Source organism: Passer montanus, unplaced genomic scaffold, assembly GCF_014805655.1.
Source record: "Passer montanus isolate IOZ18808 unplaced genomic scaffold, ASM1480565v1 scaffold5, whole genome shotgun sequence".
Lineage (NCBI taxonomy): Eukaryota > Metazoa > Chordata > Aves > Passeriformes > Passeridae > Passer > Passer montanus.
The window spans coordinates 9,345,937-9,369,723 of record NW_024369929.1 but is presented as its reverse complement, the minus strand read 5'-3'; the positions used below and the strand labels follow the sequence as shown (position 1 = coordinate 9,369,723).

General features: G+C 40.6%; 1 long non-coding RNA gene across 1 annotated transcript in view; it reads right to left on the bottom strand.

Annotated features, from left to right (window-relative positions):
• LOC120509143 overlaps positions 1 to 23,787 on the bottom strand; it is a 130,613-nt gene that overhangs the window by 35,712 nt on the left and 71,114 nt on the right. The window lies entirely within an intron of this gene.

The following is a 23,787-nucleotide window of genomic DNA, read 5'->3' as shown; positions in this document are numbered from 1 at the left end:
TTAAACATTGCTATGACTAAAGCCAATTCCCTTGGGGCCCTACAAACAGTGGTCCAAAATGAGACCTTTGGAACTCTCAAGCACTGCAGGGTCTGCAGCCACCAAACTCCCTCTGAGCAGGGCCTCTCAGAGCCAGAGAACTCTCACATTTTCTATTCTCATCTGATACCCCCCGCTCCTCAAGGCTCAGATGTGACTCCTTCACCCACTGAGAAGATGCAAAGGCATCTGAAGTGAGTATTTCACTACCTTCAAGGGGAATTTTTCACAGGCGCCTTGTGCACACTCTGTGTGCACATGCTATAGCAAATGTGCCAGGAATGCTGCTCTCCTGCATTCTAAAGTACACTGTATTTGTAAGTTAGTATTGTGGTATACTAAATCCTACACAAATCCTTTGCTAAATTGTTTAACTTAGTTATAAATGAAGTTAAATGTTGTTAAGTGCTGTTAAGTTTAAATGCTGTTGTGCCTCTAGGCCGTATTCCTTTCTGTGCTTTTGTCGCTTCACCCACTGCATAGTTTTGGATTTATTTCAGTTTGGATTGATTGGCTCTGGAGTTTGTTTACTTTTCCTTGGTGTGCCTTAACCATTTAATAAGTAGCACAGTGAACCTTGCCAATGAACTTGCTTTTGCTGTTGCTTTTATATTAAATGTGTTCGTACTGATGCTTTTGTCCATGACCCTTTAAGCAACCTAACTCATTCACAACATAGGTCATCCTTTTCTATTTAGTTTTAAGTCATTCTGGATCTTCATCATCATTTCCAGGAGGGAAGCCTTCAGACTTCCAGTTTAGTAATGAGTTACTTCTGCAAGTGAAAAAGTGTGCAGGAAAAGTGACTGGGTTTCAAGCAGCAAGCTCATGTCATGGATTGTCAGTGAGCTGTGTCCAGAGATGCACACTCGAATGAAAACTTGGCCTTACAAACAATATCCATCCCAGTGCTCCAGGGAATCCACTGATCATTTGGGCTGGAGATGAAATTTCTTTTCTCTTTCAACCCAGAGCTCTGTAAAGAGCAGATGTTCTCGATGAAGTATCCATAATGATGCCAAGATGTTTGGATTTTTTTTTTCCCTGAGCAGTTAAATTACTTGCACACGTTGCTGGATGTGAAATTAAGGTTGTTCCTTCTGATGCAAGACACCTCACACTTGCCTGTACTGACTTCCATGTGCTGTGAGACTGCCTGAGCCACAGACACCAGTGACTGTAGGGCTGGACATGGGGAGCTGTGCAGCAGCTCCCAACTCACAGCCCAGAGCCTGCACTGGCATCCACAGGTGCTAAAGCAGAAAGCTCCACTCTCATGACTATTCCTTCCACATTAGGTGCAGCCTCAGCCCTGTTGCTGGGTTTGATTAAGTTCTTGAACTCCTCTCTAAGTTACATTAACACAAATTAAGTTAAATATGTGCCACCCATTTGTTCTCCAATCCTTGAAGTGATTAGGAAGCATATTAACAGTTCTGTCTTGATATGGAAAAACAAACAAACATGGTTAAAAGCAGCCTCACTCCTGTTCTGATCTGAAACCCTGTCCACAGAAGTGAAAACAAAAGGAATAATGCAATTATGTTCACACATTTAGCAATGATGTAACTCCAACATGTGAGTATTCTGTTTTGATTTATCTAGTAACTTTAACCATAAAGGGATACAACACAGCCCTGCTCACACCAGCAGTTTACCCAGCTAGGTTTCAACAATACATCTCAAACATTGGGACACCAGCCACCAGCCCTATTCCTGTGCTGATAGCTGAGCCAAAGTGGTCATCTTTTCAGCATCTTTGTGCTACACTGCAGAAATGCAACTCCTGTGGAACCCTGTTCTCTTACAGGCAGTACACAGGGGAGTCAGGGAATTTATCAAAGTTTTCCTGCTCTATCACCATTTAAGACAACAATGGCAGCACTGGACAAGGTTGGCCAGCAGTGTGCACTCTTCCTGCTTCCATGCTTACTGTGGATGAATTAAACTAGGAGAACATTTGAAACATTTGTCCAACATGTACTGCTATCAACACAAAGCCTTTTCTTACAGTCAAAGGCAAGAATATGCAAATCCAGGCAAGAACACAGCCAGGACACAATGTGGTTTGAATATCCTGACTGGCATCTAGTCCCTTGGGAGCCACTGCCAGCAGGAACAGATGAGCTACTCTGTGCTGAGAAGGTTTAATAAACATGGCAGTTTTCAGCAGCTCCCTGACACCTCCACCATCTGCTACAGTAAGATATTATTGTGAAACAAGAGTCATGCGAGTCTGAATGTGCTTGGAGTACAGTGAAATGAAATTCATGTTAACCAAAATGGGGTGTAACAGCACAGCTACACACTGGGAATATCCTCCAGTGGGTCTCCCTGTCTGATAGCTGTGGGCAGCCCTTTTGAGGGCAAACCTCTCTTTCATAAAGAGAAGTATTTTTTAAAAAGACAGAATTTGCATTCTTGATAATTTCAAGGTCCATTAATTGCAGCACATGCAAAGATTGATAATGGAGGATCAAAATGCAGGATCCATGCCTTAATGGACCCAGTAGGACTGAGGTGGCCTGTCACAACATCCTGTAAGCCTATTTTAAATTTCCACAACATACCTGGAGAGGAAACACATTTCAGACCAACAGCATGAGCAAACCACATCAAGTGATTGCTGTGGCTGCTATCATCATGTTCTGGCTTATCAGAAATCAATGTGAAACAATCTAAATCTGGGTGGCAGATGCTAACTACCTCGAGAAATGGGTAGCTCCCTCAGTATTATTACAAAAAAGGACCACAGCAGAAGTCCAGCTTCCTTATGGCAACAACTGGGGAACTGGTTCCACAACAGTTGGTTCCCAACAAGCTTAGCTTTCCACAAAGCGGCTAAAAAATGGAAGAACTTTTGCAAGCAATCGAAAAAAACCCACAAAACCAAAACAAAGAACAAAAAAAATCCATCACACAACAGAAAACACAAACTAGACACAGACTTTGCAAAAAAGCTTCATTCTTTCCAATCAATCCCCTGACTATATTCAGGCCTTCCTGCAGCAGGGAAGGAGCCCTGTCAAAAAATTAATCCCAACATCAATTGAGCAGCAGCCAAGATAGTTATCTGGTCCATATTTGGGTTGTCTAACACACCTAATCAAATCCATAGGTTTGGTCCCCTCCCAGCCTCCACACTGCCTCTCCCTGTTTCAGATGCAAGACGGTGTACAAAATGCATTTCAGATGGAACAATTCAACATGGAAAACATACAGTTCATCCAGAAGGAAAGATTTTCTAAATGAAAAAGCTCCAAACCTCTGTGTATCTGGTAACTTTTTGCTGTATGCTCTTTTTGCTTCCTGGACATAAGAGATAAGAAATTAACTTTTGTTTTCATAGTACAAAGGTTTCCTATCAAAACTACTTAAATTTACCACTGCCAAGGAGGATCCTCAGCACACATCAGCTTGACAGGAAGTATGAAAAGGTAATGTAACATTTTGATCTGGTGGGTCCTTGGAATTTGGAAAGCAGCAAGAGCCACTGTTTACAGAAAGTCCACCTGGTCTTTCAGTATCAGTCAGATTGTTTCCTAAAAATTAAAAGTAATTGAAGCAGGAAATATTGTGTACTTTATCTCACATTGGAAGCTGATTTTAACAGCAGATTGCACATTACAGGTCTATTGCAACAATGAGTTCAAACTCCACATTTCAGAGAGTTAAGCTAATGAGTTAATTTGCAGAAACTGAACAGGAGCCTGGCAGCCCACTATTCTGAACATCTCACTGGTTTAGCACAAGTTTTGAGCTGTCACCTTCACTTTTTCTCAGGAAGCTTTAACCTATTACACATTGGAAACTGAAACCTATGACTGTCCACTGCTTCTGGGTACAGAGAGAGGCTCTGGGCTCAAGGGGTGTTCTGGTTTGTGCTCTGGCTGTGCAATCCAGAAGAGCTTGTGGCTCTCATACCCTGATTTTCATAATAGTAGTTAAGATACTTTCAGATAATAACACAAAAATTTAACAGCACAGAAATAGCGTGAATAAATGTTAGAGGATAAGAGGGACAGGGTGCATTTGGTTTAACTTGCACAGGATGAGACCTTTCACTTGCCTTAAAATGCTTAGAGCAGAATAAAACAGGTTGCAGAGCCTCGTCCTTTCTTCTCATCAATACAAACTGACAAGTTGGAAGTTCAACCAACACTTTTCTCAGCAGAAATAATATAGATGTAGAAAAATCATTACCTCCTACCAGCCCCACAAAGCAAAAGCAGGCAGTGATGTCCAGATCTCCCAAGAAAAGCTGTATTTTAGAAGGCTGTTCCCTATAGCAGCCGTACAAACCCATACATCCACACATGCAGTCCCATGAGGAGTTCTCCTGTTTGAAGCTCATGCAGTGGCTAATTTGTATAGCAATGGTGATTTGGCTGTGTGACAAAGAACACAAGAACCACCTTCAACAGGGCCTTCCTAATGCTTCACCATGAAGCCCTCCCCATCAATCATTACTTCTTTCCAATTGCTCTACCTATTCTTTACTTCTAAGTCATTCCAACATCAAGACAACTGAACACCCATTCTCCATGTAACTCTGGGATTTACAGAATCCCAGGCACAGATGTGTTACAACAATGCTCTAGTATTTCACATTAATAAATTAATAACTGTATTCCAAACTTCTCCCTCTCATTCTCTTACCCGCTCAAATGCATGTTCGATTATACTAAAATGTTATTGTGCTAAAAAACAAAGAAATAAACTGTATTAAAGCATTCCCCAAACAGACCTCTGCAGCACCAGTGAGGTAAACACGACGAGGCCACACATAGCTCAGATATTTCCTGTGATTCTGTTTGACCAGAAGGCATCCATTGCCTTGTTATAGAGCTCTGCAGTTGCCCCCAGTGGAAATATCTTGGCACTCCTCTAAAGTCATGAAATGCAGATGTAGCACTTTGCACTGAGCTGATGCTTTGGAGATGTGCCATCACACAAACTCAACACATTATTAATCTGGTCACAATTTCCATTTAAACTCAATGGCACTTGAAATGATATGACTTTACATTTAAATTATAGATAGGTTTGGAAATATTTTAATCAGTAATCAATTCCCTACCCCACCTAAAAACAGATGGTAAAATGTTTCAGTTAATAGAAGGAGCATATGAAGGGGAAAAGGCTTAGAAATAATACTACTAAGCAGCACAAAGAATGTTTATGAATGGGCCAGACCCTGAGCTCACCAGAGTCAGGAAAAAATGCTGTCTGCACTTTGATTAAGTCAATGTTGGGACACTCTGACACACATTGGTATTTGCTTATTTTCAGCACACGCTGCATAATTCCAGCAGATGCTTTCCCATTAAGTATTAAAAAAATATTTTTCCACTTGTCAATTTCTTTTTTTGATAAATACATTTTTGTATCAAAAATGAAAAATGTTATTGGATTACCAGTAGAAATACACTTAATATAAAATCCTCACAAGGGCAGGTTTAAAAATGCAGTAATGGAGTTACTGATTTTGGGCTTTTTTACAAAATACAGTGTAGCATGTTATTATATAAAAATCATATAAGCAAGGGTTGTAAAGAATCAAACTCATCTAGTTATCTGATTAAAACCTCCTGTTCTAGCTCCAGTGTAACTATAGGGAATAACAATTAACATCTACCAGCCAACTCAGCAATCACGCCAAAGTAGCCTTTGAAGGCAAACTGTTCATTCCTACTGGTGCAGGAAATTAAAGATCAACTTGCAATTAAACAAAGCTAATGTTTCTAGGTGCACTCAAAGTTTGGCCAGATTTGAGTAGGCTTGTGTAGGAAGAAATACATCCTGAACTCTCAAAAGAAGATCCTATGATTAGCATGATGAAAGTCAGCTTTGCAAAAGAAAATACTTGGAAGATGATTGTTTTAAAGGGATAAAGTATTTTATCTTTTCCATCCCTTATTCTTCTACATTAGTGTAAGTGGAAGAATACCTCAACATAAGTTCTGGAGAAGTACACCCCAAAAGATAGAAGTCAGTGAAGTTATGAACCAAAATGAGCATCTTATAGAAAAAAGTGCTCAAGAACCCTGGCACCTGGCACTATCACCAAGCCACCTGTACAGAGTTAAGCAGCCAAAAACCATCCATAACCTGACCTCTGGCTCCAGCTTCATTCATCTTTCCTTAGTGAGAGCATAACACTCAGGAGACACACACAGATGCTTGATTTTAGAGTACATTTCCTTCTTAACCTGACAGACCTTTCCTACATCCTCCTTTGCCACAGAGCAGCCAAAATCATTACACAGCCCTACAGGTTGCCTTGCTGCAGCTTTTTTCTTTGCTGAAGGGAAGGAGCAGTGATAGCAGGAAGGGTAACACATGCCACCACTGTACAAAAGGAAGATACATCACAGAACACCAATCCTTTTTTAGGACAGGTTAACTTTCTGTGGCATAGCTGAAGAAAATTCAGTTTCATGCCCCCTGCTCTACCTCCTTAGTGCTCAGAAGGAGCCTGGCTGGTCTGTCCACCACCTTCAAAATTTTCATTCTGAAAACTGCTCCACATGAATCCATGCACTAGAGTGGGATACCCCAGTCACTCCAAGAGGACTTCACTGAACTTCATAGATCTAAGCAAGCAAATGCATCCAAGCATGAACTTTCTGTGGAGGTTTATAAATCATCCCCAGATTACTTAAGTCAACCATGCAGTGATTTACCTCTTTGAGCACTGAAATACATTTCTAAAAGCAGAGCAAGTTCTATCATTACTCCATTGAAGTGGCAAAATATAAAAAATTATGGCATGGTAAGAGTATTACATATGCATGAAGTGTTCCTGCTTGCTAGGATAACACTGTGCATGATGGTTGGAATTAATTTTCCAACTAGAATACAATGTTATTAATAAAGCATGACAGGAAAAAAATCAAATATGTTGATTTAAAAATCAAGTAATGTCTTTGTGCAGCAATCAGATACTTCAGTAATGAGTGTGTTATCATAACCCACGAGAGACAAACAGGCACTTTCAGTGTATCAGTGAAAGAAACCTTTCCTGACTCAGGCAAGCAAATCAAGTGGGATTTTCAGAGGCAGTCATTTGACTTTGAGCAAGACAAATTCTCAGGGAGCCACAGCCTCACACTCAGAAGAGGCTCTGAAATTACACAGCTTGTGTAGGAAACAGTAACACCTGCCTGTTTTGGCCCTCATCTTCCTTTCCTGAAGAGAAGCACCAAGATTTCACACCAAGAGTGGAACAAAAGTCTTTTTGCTCATTCAGCCAATTACAAAGACCATGTTTCAACCTTAGCTGGTCTCTGCATGGGCAACCAAGTACCATTTACTGCCCATGTACTCCCAGCACCAAGGCTGGATGCCAGTGCTGCAAGGAGATGGTACAGGGAGGATGAAAGCAAGGGAAAGATGCAGCAGCATCATCTAGGACAGCATTCCACCACCAGAGCAGGTGATGGCTTCTGACAGGTGCAGCACACACAAGGAGGGGTGGATGGCATCCATCTCTCTCAATTCCCAAAGGCTGAAACAGGAAAGGAGGACAACTCCTGAGGATTAGGGATGGACAGAGGTGAATATGTCAATATATTGGAGAATCTGTCGCACAATCCCTCTGTATAGACTGTCTATGGATTTTTCTGAGCAGCACAAAGAAATGCAGGCAGACAGGTGATTTTGTTTCTGCTAGCCAAGCCTTCTGTTCCTCCCACATTCCTCTTGCCCTTCATTTCAGTATTCAGGCCAGACAACTCTTTATGAAGCAAATACCCACTCCAGCCCCAAGCATCTGTTCCACACATCCCTGCTTAGGCAGAGTTCTCAGCTCTTGCTGCTTTTCCTCCTCCTCTTCCTCTGCCCACTCTCACATCCACAGCCAACCTCTCGCTTCCCCTCTTTCAGCACGGTTCAGTTCATCTGCCTGTTTGGCTCCTGCAGAAACTGCCACTCACACACTCCCTGTTCCCCAAAGGTACAGAGAGACATTAGGAAACTGCTTGAAATAGAGCAAGGAAAAAAGTTTTGGTCTTGTCCTGAAGCATTTGAAGTCTGCAGTGCTACAATTGTTTTAAAGCACCTTAAAATGTATTCCTAGCAAAGCCATGCATTACTGCATTTCCTGACAGCTTTTAGATATTTTTTTAACTCCCAGTATGTGTCCACAATGGTGTGCACGTGTCCAATAGTTTAACAGCTGATACTGTGGTCTCCTAGTTATCCAAATGGCTATTAAATCATTAACCATAACCTCAGCCTGAGATGCAAATGAGCAAGGTGGGGACAGAGAGGATCTTTCAGATCAGTCTGAAAATTATTTCCTAAATAACCTTCGACTCAGTATGCTCCAAAAGGTGCTGTGGACTAAAGCAATCTTTACTAAACAATGCAGAAAAATCATTTGCTGTGTGCCTGCTATGAGAAACCACTGTGCACTTCAGAGTGGGCAGACATCTGTTACATCTGTTTCAATGAAAACCCTCAAGGGATATTCTGCAGCTTGGCACCACAGTTGAATGTTATAATGTCAAATATGAAGCACATAACACAGCAGGGTGTCCAGGGACAGGGAAAGGCAATCCAAAGGACTGCCCTAGTTTCTGTTAAAAATAGGTCAAAGAGCTGGTATAATCAAAGTCTGGCAATGCATACTAATTACTGACAGCGTGTCTCACACTTGCAGTGACTGCAAGCTACTCATACACAACCTTATTAGCTAAACACACAAGAAGCCTTTTCAGATATCTAATATTTGAAACATAAATATAGGTTTCCTATCACTGCAAGAAATTGGTTTTACTCTGGATGACCTGTCAGATTAACTTCCAGTTAAATCAATAACCAATGGAGACATACTTTCCAGGTAATGATTTAAAATTCATTAATATATATTTGCTGAACTGATAAATAAATATTTTACACTATGAATATCAAATAGCTTGTAGATGTTAATTATAGAACATGAGATTGCTGCACAAGTGCATTAAAAAACCTCACCTCTGATATAGCACTGGCAGATAGGAAATGGAAAGAGAGCAGGGAAATTTTACACATTTTTACAGGTAAAATGTGACTTTAAAATAAAAATTAGTCTCCATATCCAAAAATTAATACATATCCTCAACAATATTGTATTTAGGGCTAATCAGAAAATTTCTTTTAATTAGATCAGAAAGTAGCATAGGAGGAAAAGGACAATGTTACTGTGCCAGTGAGATAGACCATCACCAGTTCAGTCTCAGTCACAAATTGCTCTATGTATCCATGCTTTGGGAGTCAACAATGCTGCCAGAGGAGGCTGAGAAATTAATTTTGCAGTTTATACTAAAACAATATATGAATTGACATGTTAAACAAAGGCTCTTTCAGAGGTCCCAAAAAAACCTTACAAAACCCTCCTAAATGAGCACCTGCAATGAAATAGAGATCTTGACTCAAAGTGATGTAACAATGATCTCAGTTAGACGCATCCATAACTCGCACGTTGCAAAATTATTGACTTGGCTGGATCACCTCTCCTCTTCCATCTGTTCACCCTACCAGAAAAATCTGAAATAGCAACAAGATTATGGATTTCTGCAGCCTAATAAAGAATTGCACAAAAATGCTCTCAGAAAATTCCTTTTCTTGACAAATTTCTTGATTTTCGAGGGGTGGGATAAGGAAGCAGATAAATTTTTCTAAATCTCTCTGAAATTAGCACAATTTTTAGCCAAACAACCAATGTGTTTCAAAAGTTTTTCTAATTGTGAACAAAGGAAAGGTTCCGTCTTCCTGCTCCAATGCAAATGTTTTGCATACAGCCAATATGTAGAACTTGCTAATAGCAATTTGCTGCTCAAACAGTCGAGTGAATTTAAAAACCAGAAAATGCACTTGTCCCTTCAAACGAACAGATTTCCCAATTATAGCACAGGCCACACTCAGCAATACAAAGAAATTTTCTAATATTCTTAGTTTCAACTTAAAAACTAATAAAACAATCTCATTTACTTATAATCTTTATAGGGTAATTTTTTTTAACGATTGGGTAATTCTATGTTTTAGGTTGAAACAAACTCCTGTCTCAGCAAAGGTCTCCTGGTGAAGAGTGCTGTTGATTGTGTTTTGCAATCAGCAATGAAGAGAGAGCTGGCTGAAGCACTGTTTGCCCAAGAACACATAACTGAGCATTACTTGTCAAGAAATAATTGTGTTAATTTAAGGCATTTAAATTGGATAGGCTAGAATTAATGGCTGTGTTTCTCAAAGTTAATTTTTCCTATGGTATTAGATGCTTGCAAGATGTATTCAGAAATACTAGTGTTGGAAGTTATCCAGGCATGGGGCAAAAGACTATTTGTGAGCATTTGGCTCCATAAGGCCACAGGAAACTCAGGCACCTTCAGTTTTCACTGGCACTGAGCATTTTTGATCTCATATAAAGCAGCAAGACATTAGAATACTTTTGACACAAGAATTGTTGCTTCCAAGTCAGGTTCTTCTGACACACACATCAATCCTGAAAATCCATTCATCCCTCCAGTAGGATTTTGCTGACAGCATGCTCAGACACATGGGGAAAGAAGACCCTCATTTTAATAAGTGGATGTATATGGATGGATTAGGCACATTAAGAAAATTTAGTAATGTCCCTGCAAGAAAGCTATCAATTTAGCAAATAATTAATACCAGAATTCTGCAAAAAAAATCAGAAAGCATGTGAACTTAATTTAAGGCATTTAAATTGGATAGGCTAGAATTAATGGCTGTGTTTCTCAAAGTTAATTTTTCCTATGGTATTAGATGCTTGCAAGATGTATTCAGAAATACTAGTGTTGGAAGTTATCCAGGCACGGGGCAAAAGACTATTTGTGAGCATTTGGCTCCATAAGGCCACAGGAAACTCAGGCACCTTCAGTTTTCACTGGCACTGAGCATTTTTGATCTTATATAAAGCAGCAAGACATTAGAATACTTTTGACCCGAGAATTGTTGCTTCCAAGTCAGGTTCTTCTGACACACACATCAATCCTGAAAATCCATTCATCCCTCCAGCAGGATTTTGCTGACAGCATGTTCAGACACATGGGGAAAGAAGACCCTCATTTTAATAAGTGGATGTATATGGATGGATTAGACACATTAAGAAAATTTAGTAATGTCCCTGCAAGAAAGCTATCAATTTAGCAAATAATTAATACCAGAATTCTGCAAAGTAATCAGAAAGCATGTGAACGCAATAAAATCTATTTAGACTAAGTTATCTCCTTTTCTTCTACCAAGACTCACATTATTAATTTCAAATTACATTATTTCCAGTTTGTTTACTAAATCTAGTCAACCAAAAGGAAAGACACAGGCAGTGAAGGCACAGCAGAATGGTGTGGCACAAAGGCTGTGATTAGCAGCAATTCCTGTACTGGATGGTAGATCACACAAGCTTTTTGTGTGTTAGTAAAGTCTACAGGAATACTGATGGAAACATTCTGCATTTAAGAAACAGTGAAAATATTTCTATGAGATGGTCAATTCTGCTGTATAAATAATGGCAGCCTCTTCAATTTTCTCATGACAGCATTGATCCTGGGAGGCAGGATCAGTAGGAGATTGATCAGTGAGGCATTACAGTTATACACCAATCCATCATCCAATAGAGGTTATCTAATGCTCATGGCTGCTGCTCTGTTGAAACCAGCAACCCACACAGTAACTACTACAAACTCTCTGGTTCCAACAGTGCCAACATGGACAAATTTGGCTGTTACAATTCATTAGTGAACAGTGTTGAAGTTCCTGTAATTCAAAAATCAGCACCTTCCCTAATCGCTCATCTCTCTGCTTTCAAGGCACGATGTCCTTTACCATTATTTATTGCACATTGTAAAAAGGATGGAGGAGAAAATCATATTATAGTCAGATCTTGGCAGTCCTCTTCAAACAGAGGATTCTTCCATGAACAATATATTATGAACAGTTTGAAGTCAATCAAAGCACTGTGTCTGTTAACTTACAAGCTCAGAAAATACAGTCACTCAGCATTTGTTTCTCTTGACCTTAGCCACAGACTGATGAATTCTCTGCAAGCACAGCCCAGCTCATATTATAAAACCTCACACTTAGGAGATAAAAAACCCCTCAGTCTCATACCTGACCAGTCCAGCCCAGTTTATTACTTTAAGAGATAACCAGACCTTGTGAAAATGACCATCAGACACTGCTGAGCACAAATACTAAAAAAGAACTCCACAACATTCATCACCTCTTTTTTTTTTTTAATTTCTACAACCCAGAAATTCCCACAAATGCTTTTCTTCTTTAAAAACTGGAAAGAAGAATTGCATCCCATAACAAATATTATGGGAAACTACTTTCCCCTTTGATGTTAGTTAATGCTAAATGAAGTTTCATGCATACACCATGAGCAGGCACAGCATCCCTTATGTGAAAGCTTCTGACCAAAGCAGATTTTTCTGTCTAATCCCCCACAAGAAATAAGTCTTAGGCAATCATACTACACATGTGTGCTTGTCCAGCTATCTGTTTTCCCAGCAGCTTTTCAGCACCAATTTGAGCTTTATTTGCACTTTGAGAATATTAAAATTCTACAAGCTTCCCAGAAATTGGAAACTATGCAAAGGAGATGAGGCAAGAGAAATATGCATAATTTTATTTTCAGTCCTTTAACTCATTCCCCAGCAAAAACCTCTCCCCTATACAAGCATCTGGAGGGCCTGTACCACAAAATGCAGGAACAGGCACAAAAAGCCAAGCTCAGGGCAGTCAGAAACTGCTGACCAAGTCCAGGAGCAATGTCCTCAGAGCCATCCCTGGTCAGCAATCCCCTCACCACCCTTCATACCCCTGAGATTCCCTCCAGCACTGCTCAGACACCTTAAGAAGAACACAGATCTCACTGCCTAATCTTTGCTTACTGGCACCCACCAGCACATCCCTGTCTTGAAATAACCTTTTTGTTCAAGAATCTGAAAAGAACAGACAGGTACAAGTTATTCATTATGTAATCTTTAAGATCTTGTGTATTTTAATTGAGGTACAAAAAACAAAACCCACAAACTCTTCTCCAAGTAATATCAATACTTATCTACATTAGACAGTGGAAAGATGCTGAATATGGTTCTTGACTCCCCCAAAGTACCAAACCTCCCTTGTTTCAATGCATTGCTTATTTGTGCCCTGCTTTACCAATTTTTGGGACCTACTTGGACAAAGTTTTTTGGTTTGGTTCCATTATGAGAGCAATGTTCCCTCACAGTGCCCAGTGCAGAACAATGCTTCTGTACCATGTCTATAAATATTCAGGCTTGCTTTTCAAGTAAGGCTGAGCAAAAATCAGCAACAAGAGTAGAGCCTTAAGACAATACCTGAAGTGGCACACAAAATATTGAAATTCTGATAATGTAAGTCTTAAAATAAAAATCTGATGTCTCATAACTAAGTCATGAGACCTCATCAGCTCACTACAACAGTCTCAGTGCTTCATCTAAAAGCCAGGCTGTCTCCAGGGAGCCATCTTGCTAATATTTCTCAGTAGAACGTAGTCTGAGCACAATTGCCACTAATTTTACTTACCTCATTTGCCTGGTATCTCAGATTTTTATAATGGCTGGCACTTCTGATGCATTTTAATATGGTTTAAAAAGGAATCAGGCTGAATAAAGAGAAGAAAATGCTATTGTCTCCTTTCCCTGTGTAGCTGAAATCTAATTGCAAGCCCATTTTCCTGGCAGAGCTACCAGTTTTTCACACAGGTCTCATTCCTAAAGATGTGCACTGCGGTTCAGTACAAGGAATTAACTGGTACCAGAGCAGCAATTGTTCAAAAGCACAGCCAGACCCTGGGCAGCCTGCGGGGAGACCATGGCTGGGGACAGGGGAGATGGAGAGATCCCTCTCCACTGAGTGTCCGTAATTGGGAAGGAGTTGGGAGCAGGGAACAACAGGACCCATTTCCCGAGGGATGCCTGAGGGGAGGCTGCAGAGCAGGGCAGCTGTAGCTGAGCAGGGCAGGAGCCCCAGTGCAGAGCTCAGGACATGTCACAGAGGAGCACAAAAGGTCCTTCTGGGGGGGCTTTGTGCCAGATGGACACCAGTTCTTTCCCCCCTGCCCTGGATGTTCCTGCTCCAGCAGCAATGCCTGTGACCTCTGCAGGCTGCCCAGTGTGCTCACAGAGCCACAGGGTTTGAAATTAGCAAATGAATATTTCATCAATTAATATCAGGCAAGTGTGACAGACTCAGATAAGCCAGCCTTTTCCACAGTGGGAAATCACTAATGTTTCATTAAAAGAGCATATTTCCATGCATGGAAATATATACCTTGTGTAAAACACAAGTAATAAAACAAAAGGAAAAATAAGCCCATTTCCACAAATCTCTACAGATTTTTTTTCATGTATAACACAACAGCATCAAGGCTTTGGCAGCTATGTAAGAAATAAAAATTAAAAGCTGTAAATTATTTTAGTTTTAGATTCACTGAAAAGGAAATTACCCCACACTTCTCATTCTTTTTTAAACATTCCAAATGCAGATAATTGTCTGAACCTCATCCCCTGGGTCGTTCTTCTGTCAAAGAGCAGCAGTAGGCATGTTAAAACTTTGCAGCTCATCACTCACAGAAATGCCCTGTACCTGTTTGAAGGAGCAGCACGTTCCTTCCAGAGCAGAACTGGCTGCTCCTGCCCATTTTTGGCACCCCAGCTCAGGAAGGCCTGGTCAAGGCATTTGCAGAACCCAAAGGGGACACCTCTACCACAACCCTTTCCACCAACTAGATTTTCCAGCAGCCCCTCCCTGGGCACCTCATCCTTCCTGGGGAGGGTGGTGGGAGCACCTTGTGTTCCCAGTGCTCAGGCAGGGCCACAGGAGCAAGATTGGGTCCATTGCAACCTGGGAATTTCTTTCTCCACCCACAGGGAGGAAAATAAAAAATAAAATGTAAGACTACTAAAAAAAACCTAAAAAGGCACAAATAATAATTTAATAAAAGGAAGACACTTTTGTTGTCACCACAGACACTTCTGTTGTCACCACACCCTCTGCAGGCACAATTACTGAGCCAGTTGTAGCATGGGTGTGATTTTCAGTGAAAGGCAAAAATGAACCTGCTGTTTTGTCACACCAGCATCCACAGAGCTCTCAGTGAGGTTAAATTAAAGCTACAGACACAGGTCTGGGTGGCCCATCAAGACCACGCTTTTAGGAGTTCTCATGAAGGATACAGAGCCTTGTGCAACAGCTACTGGAGAGAGCTTTTCCCTCAAGTGCTCAGGGCTTTTAGCTTTTCAGAGATGATAATTGGCTTCACTCCCCAGAGTGGATTTATGCATGCTTATTTCCATGGATCATTTTTTATCTGTGACAGTAATTGCTGTCCATCCCCACGTGCAGTTTTCACCTTACACAGTGTTAAGACCATGCTGCTGCTAGAGTGCACAAGGCACTGCTTTCCCAGGCCACCACCTTTCCACTTCCAAACCCCACATCTCCAAAACTTCTTGCTGATCATGAGCTCACACAGACCACCAGTCCCCTGTGAGTGTCTTTAATTTACAGCAGAGACACATTCTGCCTAAGAAAAATACCCGAATACTCCCTTTCAAGCATTAGTTGAAAGTAGCTGGATTCACCAGCAACTTTGGGGATAATGATGGGGCACTTGGCCAGGATTTTCCTGCCTTGTCATTTTCCAGTCATACTCAAACAGCACGAGAGCTGTCAAAAAAAACCTCTCCGTGCAACAAAGCTGTTGTACTTCAGATCCTTGAAAGTGTCCTTTCTGGGGTTCCTTGGTTAAAAAGTTAGGGCACGGTGGGAGGTAAGGAAAAATATTCATTTTCTTTTTTCATCTCCAGGAAAAACAAATTCCCACCGATATCTTTTTCATTGTTATGGTCCTTTTCTTCTAAGGAAAGGGAAAATACTCTGCTATATTTTTAAAAAACCTAGCAACCAAGCCAACTGTCCTTTAAGGCTTTACAAACACTCTGAACCCTCACAGAAGCAGACTTCTTGTTTTAAATGGGAATTTCCAACCTGTTTCTGGATTCTGCCAAAACATGGAACTTATACCCCTTGGTTCATGATCAAGGATAAACCATTTGCTTGGGAATGAGATCCTTCTCAGGATCTAATTAAGAAAAAGTCTATTTTAGAGCAGGATAGCTGCCCTGCAGGTTGTGCATTGAAATTCCTCTACTGCACAGATGATAGCCAAGGAAGCTTCTTTTAATAAAATCTAAATTTGCCTATAGCCTTCCTGTAAATGTGGTATTTACCTTATGTTAACAATCTTTCAGTGGTGATAATAAATGCACTGCAGACAGAAAAGAAATACAATTCCATGCAGTAGAGTATCTGTGTGGCAAAACAATAGCACTACATTCTTTGTGCAGTAGCATCTGCCAAGTCTGATAAGCAACTGCAAGAAAACACTTTTTTTATTGTATAAATCATGATCCATGTACAACACATGGAAGAAAATTTGAATTGCCTGGACAAAAACTTGAGCAATGTAGTGCTCTGGAATTACAACCCTGGATTTTGCTTACTTATCTGCCTTGCAGTGGGAATAGTATCACCTCCAAAAACAGTCTTTTTGCTCCAAAAGAAATCCCATTATCAAACTGAGAAAAAGCTGCTTAAATCTGAGGCAGTGCACAGCCTTTTGCTTCCAGAAAACATGGTCTTTTCTTCCAACAGTATATTTGAATATACACATCTTCCACGCAAGAAATTATCATACAATGTATCTCAATATAAACATTAAAACAAACTTAGAATCCACCATATCACACTTCAAATAGCAGAACTACAATGAAGCTAGAAGGAAACACCCTGACTGCATTCAAAATTGTGACTAAATCCTCTGAATTTAACTATGTAGAGTTTATATCTAAGAGAGAAAAATACACCACAATACTACCCTCAAGATTAGGATAAGAATACTTAGGACACAAGAAGCTGTATTTTGTTAGCAAAATACAAAATCAGCTCTGTGCTAAGCCATAGCAAGCTGAGGCTTCTAGAAGTTTATTCAGCAAGAGAGCTCTCTGATGCAGACTTGGTTTTCTCCCACACTACTTTTAATTGTGAAGATGCTGTTCTGATTCTCCAGAAGGAAGAGACAGAGGACACAAATTCCATGAAAACTTTAGACATACTATGTGAATAATACACCCCTCTCCTTCTCTGTTTGGACCCTTCTTGCCCACCACAGCAAGAAAGAGCAGGGAAGGAGAAGTTTCCTCCAGTAAATCACCAAAGTCCTGTGCCCCAGGCCCAGACTTGTCTCCTCAGCCCTGGCAGGAGCAGCTTGATAAAATATTCAAAAAATAATTAGCAGAAAGCAAAAAAGATACATTGAATTTTATAAGCATAAAACTTCTCAGAATGAATCTTACAATTTGGACTTTTGGGGGTTGGTAACACTAATCCTACCACTGAAACCTCTCAGCACCTCTGAATGGTCATTACCATGAGCACCTGACAGGTATATTAGATACTCACAGCAAATACTTAAGCAGAAAATCAGCCAAAGTGTTCTGTTCATTTGCATAATTTGGCAGTACCTGTGAAGTGTGTGTGTGCTTGTAAGCTGTAGAAATGTCAAAATATACTTTCAATGGTAGATGATGCTCAATGTTTGATTCTAGGTCTTGAAATCCAGAACACGTTTAATTTAGAAATATAGTACTAAGGCAAATGCCCCTTTCAGCTAAACATATTTCAAGTATATGGGCAGTTTATAATTTTTAAAATATTTTTATGGGAATACAGCATTAGAAATATCTTAGCCTATTATGCTATACTCTTGTGACTGCATTTTTACAGAAAACATGAAGTTGGAGGTATCCCAGCCAGGCATTTAGAGATGAAGGATGCACTGATTCCCTCAAGTCAGCTGTTCCAAAATCAGTTGCTCTGCATGAAATTCAAACCCAGGAGTTTTAAAGAGTTCAAATTAAAACACTCAAGTGGATGATCAATGATGACCATCTCATTCCCTCTGGTATTGATTTTGGAAGACCAGCAAGTGCCTTCCAAAAGTAGGAAGCACCTACTTTAATATTTATGACCCAGCCACAGGTGACAAGTGCTTTTCTGGCCATTTTTGTTCCATTCCCTCCTGCCACTGCCATAACACAGCCTCAGGCACTCTCTATGTGCCCCACCATCAGGAGGCAATGCAGCAATGTGCATCCCTCACCTGAAGACACAGGGGCTGACCACCCTCTTAAACTGCTGAAAAAATGGAGACAGTGTTTTGGAAATACCCAACCGAAGGAAAAAAAAAACAAAACAAAATTGATTTGGTTTCGTTTTGGAAATACCCAACCGAAGGAAAAAAAAAAAAAAAAAACAAAAACCAAAATTGATTTGGTTTCTTCTTTTTCACACCATCTATGTTTCTAAGGAATTCAATCTACAATTCTCTGCCTCAAATATTCCTGGGGTTGTGTGATAATGATTCCTTCTTTCAATTTGCTCAGAAGAACACCTGTGAAGAAAGGACATTCTGGTTGTGTGTCTGAAGGGCAGGCAACAGTGCAGACATTTCAGCAGGTGCCTGAGAGCTGGTGGGACCCAGTTCTGCAAACCATGGGAACATGAGGAGTCACATCAGCACAAAAAGCTCAGGCAGTGGCCTCAGTTAAAACTGAAATTTCCTCCCACTCCATCACATCACCTGGGGAAGGCTTTTTGCAAAGCAAGGAGCAGAGATAATCACACATAATGAGTTTCACTACAGGCTGAAGGCTCCCTCACTGTTCCTCTGGGTCTCCGGCAAGGCACAGCACTAACACAGATGAGATTGTTAAATCATCAAGAACCAACTTAGTCCAACATCTAAAAAACAGCTTAAAATCTTTGCTTCATTTCAAATATGCTCCTGTTTTGCCTTGATGTCTATTTTTACAGCTTAAAAGTCCAGGAAGGGATGTTTAGGATGTCCAAGATGAACTTTAAATAAACGCAGGAGATTTGTCTTTTGCTCAGACACCCAGAGATTTCAGAGCACAAGAGGAGAGATGCAGGAGCCTCCCTGCAGGGTGAGAGCACCCCCTCTGTCCTGTCAAACTACTTCACCCAACAGTAATTATAAAAAGTCTCACGGGCTGATTTTTAAGACCTCACTTCCACAAAACCCAAACACTGCTTTTCTAAACACCACCAGCATTTAAGCCTTAAACAATGAATATGTTTTTTGCGATAAATTCTGTAGCTACCAAGAAAAATTACCAATTATTTCAGGGGGGTTGGGGGAGAGGTGATTTGACCAGGAAATCACATTTCAAATCTGTCAGGCTGAAATGGGAAATGAGATTTTTCTCTTACAGGAAAAAAAAAACAACTTAATGAAAAATGTATTTTAAAAGTTACAAACATTCACATTTGATTAAGAAAATACTTTTTTCAAATGAAAGAGTAACTCAGTCATATTTGAATGTCCTAGATTTTTCTTTTTCTTTGTCTTGCTTTGTTGCATTTATAATGCCAGAAAAGTAGCTTTTAACTAAGCAACAGCTGGAGTCAGACTCTGGGAATTATTGTGTTTTCATCTATGCTTGGTCCGACTCCTAACGAGACCACTTCCTCTGGAGGGAATCAAAGTGCTTTACATCACAGGGTCACAAGCTATGACATATGTAAGTGCTCTGCAGGAATCCAACAAAAGCATTTGCACATAGAAAGGACTGGAAAAAATTGCTTCCATTAAGTCTCATTCATTGACTCTTTAAAATTCCTGCAAACAAATTCCACATTCTGCTTCTTGTTTTGTTTGTGGACCGTAACATTGGCCTTTGCATTCAGCTCGTGTTATGAAATTCAGCTGCACCCAGAGCAGAGCAGCCAGCTCTGAGGACCCAACAAAACAAGAGATGCAAGTACAAACTCTCTCCCCTCCTTCAGGGTTACTGCAGCAGTTTGATATCACTGATTCAGGTGAATCTGAAGATACCAGCTTTGTACAATTCATTTTAGAGAACAAGCACACACACTGAAAAGAAAAAAAAACAAACCTTGATATCACTGATTCAGGTGAATCTGAAGATACCAGCTTTGTACAATTTAATTTTAGAGAACAAGAACACACTGAAAAGAAAAAAAAACAAATCCAGAAAACAATAAACAAACAAAAAATCCCACTAGACTGAAAAGAAAAAAAAACAAACCCAGAAAACAAACAAACAAACAAAAAAACAAACACACATTATGAAAGTCCAGAAGTTTTAAAAGCTCTAGCCTGAAACAGAAATCTCCAACATCTGACCTTGCAAATGAATGTGGGCTACTTAAATACAGACAACTAAACTAGAAGTTGTATCTATGTTCCAAAGATGACAACACTTAAATTTTAATCTTTTAAAAACACTCAGCCATCCTTGTAGAACAGAAGCATTCCTTTAAACTCATTTCATTGGACAAAGGACAGCAGAAGTATTTTAAGGACTTTTAGCAAATCTCCCTCCACGTGTTCAGTTCCTCCAGGCAGGCTCTTAATTCCAGGTCTGTTTCTGGTTAAACTGGTGACTGAACTGCAGCAGAACACACAATGCAATATCCCCTGGAGCCTGGCTGACTGGTCCATACTCTTCCCTCACTACCATACTCCAGGCTTCTGGCTCCAGCTGTGTCTTTGCCATTCCCTGCCCTGCCTGAGGGCTTCTGAAAAGCTGCACTTTCCCAACTGCTCCCATGAAGAAGCACATTCCTCCCAGAAAGCTCCACCTGATCAACCCAGTTCCTTTGCTCTGTAAGGAATATGAATTTTCAAGTCATAAAAACACAAATACTGTCTATCACAGCAGAGGGGGTTTACAAGTCTCCTCCCAAGCACACAGATTTGTCTTTCTAGGCACAACCCCTGTATATTAAGAGGGAAGCAGACAAAGCCATGGGCACACTGAGCAGAGTGGTGAGCTCCCCACTCCCACTGTGTGCCATGGGCACTTTACAGAGCAAGGTGTGTTTGTTCCACAGAACAGTGCCCATCTGCTCTGCTCCACACTCTCCTTTTACAACCTGCTCTAAGCACCTCAGTATCTGCCTCCTCACTGCTGATATTCCCATGTGTGGCCACCTGAGTGCAGCAGGACAAATCAACAGAAAGGAGTACCTGTGTGAGAAACCTTTACAGCTTTTCATACCTCAGGAAGCCTGTGAAAAACAGAAGTGCCCAGCACACATCCCATCAGCAGAACTTAAGATTCCACCTTTGAGAGACAACAAGAACTCCTCTAAATCAGATGGTGACAGATAAAAAAAATTGGGGTGCATTTGTCTGCTTAGTCATCACCCAACACCAATGTCTAAAATTCCCTAAATAGCTACACCACCCTATGAACACTGCTTTAATTACATTTCCCAAGAATGAAATTACTTTAATGGAAAGTGGTTATGCCTGCCTATAAGTATTCCCTAAATTTGTGTCAAAGGAGCTGAAGGAGCCGCATAAGTTACTGTAGCTGTTTGGTGACTGAGAAGAATAAACAGTTGTGGTCAGAAATTGCATTGCAGGCCAGAACATAGAGGAAAATTCACCAGCAGTGACCACTTGATTGCAATGTTTGTTTTCTGTGATCACACTGCCTCTCAGGAGCCCCCCAAAAGTTAACATAAACCCAGATCACCAAACCCATCCTTTGCTCCCCTGCCATGTGTCCTATATCAGCCAACCAAAGAAGCACAAGTATTTAGCAAACTGAAAAAAGCATTCAGCAAATATAAAAGTTTTTCATTACAGTGAAGCAGAAGCTTCATTGTTCTGTGTGTTTTCCCCTCACCCTCTCTACCATCATCACAATACAATTATAAAATGATGGGTGATATCAGAAAATGACCAAAGAGTGACCTACAACACCTTGTTTAGCTTTCATGCTTAGTTACCACATGAAGATTTGTACCTGATAGGGGTTGACAGCTGAATTCAGCTTACATTTACTGCACTCTGAGCCAAGAAAAGCAGCAGAACGCAGAAAAATCAGCAGCAGTCTATAATCCCCATTTCTCCCTGCTACAGAGACCTTTTTGATAACAAAAGTTCTTAAAATTGCATATTGTGACTAAACATATAAAGTAAAACACATATCAGGCTTCTCTAAGAGCTTCTATAAAGAACAAAGTGCTCCTCACTGTCAGCTTGAAAGCAGCCACCTCCCCTAGCTGCAAGGTGTGCCTTTACACAGGAGAGGTGTGAGCACCTTTGGTATGTAGCATGGCCAAGCACACAAAGGAGCTGCAGCAGACTGAAGTGGCACAGATTTCAAAGGCTGAGAACCATGTCTCTCTGGGAGCTTTCCACTGAAGAGCTGCTCATTTACACAAGGCATCATTTTTTAAAGTAACCGCCCTGTTGAAAGCATTGCTCAAGATTAAAGTTACCAGCAAGGAAATTATTTTACTGATCAGTAATTTATATTGATTTATCTTCATTTTTATCATCTCTAGGCTATTCCTATAGCTCAGAAAATATTACAGACCTTATCAACCCTTCTGTAGAACAAGATTCAGATGACTGCCAGACCAGTTGCAATATTTTATGAAATTCATGCTGAGAGAATGCTCCCAAAGCAAAACACTAGTGAGGAAGAGTTGAGCATTAAAAGGAGATCAATGTGAAAAATTTTAGTTTTATGGAAAACACAAGTACACAAAATGGAATCCTGTCTGTAGGTTCAACTCCAAAACATTAGTCAGATATCACTTACAAGGCAATATTACACTCATTCAAGCTGGGGAATTCAACTTCAGATCAACTTATATAATCTTTATCCTACCTTCTTGTGTGTGCTCAGCACACTGGGGCACCATGTAACAAAAGGCAGCTGATTACAAACAAAGGTCTATCACACTGCATATTTACCATGATTCCACAAAACTCAACAGAGCTGTTGGAAGCAGCAGGGAACTATTATCCTACGCAGAAAACAAAAAAAAAAATAGAAAAATTAAATAAGCACTGGGAGGCAAGGTGACTGACTTTAGCTCCTTGAGACAGCCAAGAACACCTGGCTTGTCTCCATGGGTACAAGAACCTGGGTCTGCCAGGGTGACTGCCTCAGTAAACTCAGACTGGGAGCCACCAATATTGCAATATTGCTTTTCAGAGGGTGGCTACAGAGTATTATTAACAATCAAAAGCTCCAGAATCATGGCTATAGGGCAGACAAGCTCTGAAATAACCTCCCCCAGAGTGATCTGTGAGGAGTCAGGAGGCAGGTCTGTGATACATCCATCCCTGTGAGCTCCCGCAGGCATTCAATCCCCAAGCAGCCAGCTCTGACACTCTGGCAGTGTCACAGATTCTGGTTTTTGCTACTGAAGATACAGTTAGGTCTGGTGCCAACATTTTTATTGTGTAAAGAGAAGCAACAGAAAGGAAGTTAACATTATTACCATCATACATCTGAGACTGAACAGAATTTAAGTCAAAAAAGAAATAGCATTGTCACAGCCTCAGGGCTTTCCTATGCTGACTTCCAAAGGCTGGAGATACACACAGCTGAGATGCTGAGCTTCTCCAGATATTGCAAAAATCCCTCCTGATGGAAGAAGTCTATTCAGAGAGGTCACTGTCCCTTGAGCCTCTGGCCTTGTCCCCATCTCCTAAGGTTTAAAATCCTATCTGGCCCCCTAAAGAGGTAAAGAGTCTTACTCTTGCTTTGCTGCACAGTATTTCTGCAGATTTCCACCATTTATCTACCCCAAAAAGTCACTGGGTGGCACAGCAAGAGCTGGATCTAGCAGTGATTCCCAAAA